We start from the raw sequence: 2,541 nt of genomic DNA on the forward strand, positions 1-2,541 counted from the left end.
ATCATTTTTGTAGTTAGTGCCCAAACAACCTGTAGAACCTTGAACGTAAAGTTTACAGATACTTGCGTTTTTGCCACCCTAACTCACTCCCGACAGTACATTAAAAAACAACACAAACAGCAACTGAGCTCAGCTTGGCTGCCCATTCAGCTCACCCACTCCTAAGGCCAGCCCTGGTTGCATTCCCTTGAGTGGCTGCAGCTTGCTCCGAACCTGCAACCAGATGTATCCTGCCATCCAGGACATCTCAGAATGGTACCTAGAGCAGGCCAAAGACATGAAGAACCAGTTGTGAATTTTTTTAAAGGCAGAATGAGCCCCTTGGAGACCACCCCATGAACAAACTGGACCAAGTGCTGAAATCCCTAGGGCTGAGTCCTGAAGAAGCTCTCAAGTGGGGGGCATCCCTGGAAAAGCTGTTTGAATACAGCCTGGCTAACTTCCACACCTTCCTTCACACCAAGTTCAGTGAGGAGAACCTGGAGTTCTAGCTGGCAGAGAATAACAAGAAGATTATGTCCCAGTCAAAGATGGTGTCCAAAGCCAAGAATACACTGCTACCCCAGCCTATAAAACAGTCAGCATAGACTCCCACACACAGAAACACATCAAAGAGAAACCGCAGAACATCATCTGGGGCTGTTTTGAGCTTGCCCAGTGGCAGATCAATGGCCTGATGGAGAAGGACTCATATCCCTGCTTTCTGTGCTTAGAGCAGGATCTCATTAACCAGAAGAACCTCAGCCCTCCCTCTCTGATAATACTAGAATCCATGATCATCCCATGAAGCTGATTGGTGGGAGATTCAGTACAGATAAAAGGAAGTTATTCCTTATTCCTATTCCTTCACACAGCGCATAGTTAAACTATGGAATTTGCTACCACAGGATGTAGTAATGACCACCAGTTTGGATGCCTTTAAAAGGGGGTAGACAAATTCCTGGAGGAAAAGGCTATCAATGACTACTAGTCTTGATGGCTATGTGCTACCTCCAGTACCAGAGGCAGTGAGCCTACGTACACCAGTTGCTGGGGAACATGGGTGGGAGGGTGCTGTTGCGCTCATGCCCTGCTTGTGGGTTCCTGGTCGACAGCTGGTTGGCCACTGCATGAACAGAATGCTGGACTAGATGGACCCTTGGATCCAGCATGGCTGTTATGGAGGTTATTGATGGGATGGGAAAGACCTATTCAATTGGCCCTGCCCACATGGTTGTTTAATTGACATAACTCCCCCAGAAGTATGGGATTGCACTGCAAAGCATCAGATACTGTGTGTGTCTCATGACCTGTGTGCTCATGACCTGCTTGTGGGCTTCCCAGGGTGCCACCAGATGGTCTGTGGGTGACAGTGAGAGCTCACACTTTCCTGCTTTCTCACGAGCCGCCATTTTGCGCAAAATCGCAGCCATAAATAGCACAGCTTGAGCAAAACTGCAGGTGTAAATGGTCTAATCAGACTATTTAAACCTCTAATTTTGCACAAATTGCACTATTTACAGCTGCAGTTTTGTACAAATTGCAATTTCCATAGATAGGTTTACCTGCAATTTGGGGCAAAATGGCAGCTCACAAAAAAGTGGGGAACCATGAGCTTGCCCAGCTCGGTGTGTGCCAAATTGGGCAAGCTCAGGAATCCATGAGCTGGCATCCGGGGGGGGGGGGGGAGCTGGGCTGGCAAAAACTTACTGAGCTCCATCCCCAAACTGGATTCCACTGACATCTTTATTTGCAAGTATAGGAAGGAGAGTGTATGAGCCTGCAGCACTTTCCCAACATACACCATGACTGCAGAATTGGAATGCTATGTCTGAAATGACCTTATGTTTACCACTTCTAGTAGGGGTGGGCAACATGTGGCCTGTTGGGATTATTGCAACCTTGTCTGCAAGTTACTGGAAGGGGGCAGGGTTGCAGTTAGTCAGCTCATGGGAGTCCAAGTTTTGACCACAGCTAGCCTTAGGATCTCTATAGCCTACAGTGTGGTTTCCTGTGATTTCTTTCTTTTGCTCTTCCCCTTCCTCCCTCGCCCCCTCTGACTTTCACCATTGCTGGGAGCTTGTGTATTTGCTCTGTCGCTCCAACTAGTGTAATGGAACACAACATGGACCAAAAAACGCTTTTTGAAACTCTATGCTGTACCTGCAGTGTATATGCAAGAATGTTTGTCAGTAAACTGTTTTCTTTCTTCCACTGAAGAAGGGTGTGGTCTCTCTTTTATTCTCCTAAAATAGCCTGTGTGCATGCAGGACTTGTAAACACTCATTCTGCTTTGCCTTTTTGTTTTTTTCTCTGCTAATTGCAAGAGGCATCATTATTAAATAATCCCATAACGGCCTGTGTGCCACATATGGCCCCTGCTACCCCCTGGTGCAGTCCCTGTTGCCCCACCACCACCACCACTGCACCACTGGAATTTGTGGTGGGGGCAAAAAATCCGGTGAAGGCCTCACTACACTGAACCTACATGCATAAGAGTGAACTTATCCATTACTTGTTTCCAAAACAAATGCGGAAATTTCACATTAGTTTGAAATTAAT

General features: G+C 47.0%; 1 pseudogene; it reads left to right on the forward strand.

The window, feature by feature from the left end:
- The first annotated feature begins 223 nt into the window (after window positions 1-223).
- On the forward strand, window positions 224-787 carry LOC146348857 (regulator of G-protein signaling 3 pseudogene; annotated as a pseudogene).
- Window positions 788-2,541: the final 1,754 nt, after the last annotated feature.

This window comes from Heloderma suspectum, chromosome 4, assembly GCF_057233095.1.
Source record: "Heloderma suspectum isolate Gila_16-S chromosome 4, 16-S_ref, whole genome shotgun sequence".
NCBI lineage: Eukaryota > Metazoa > Chordata > Lepidosauria > Squamata > Helodermatidae > Heloderma > Heloderma suspectum.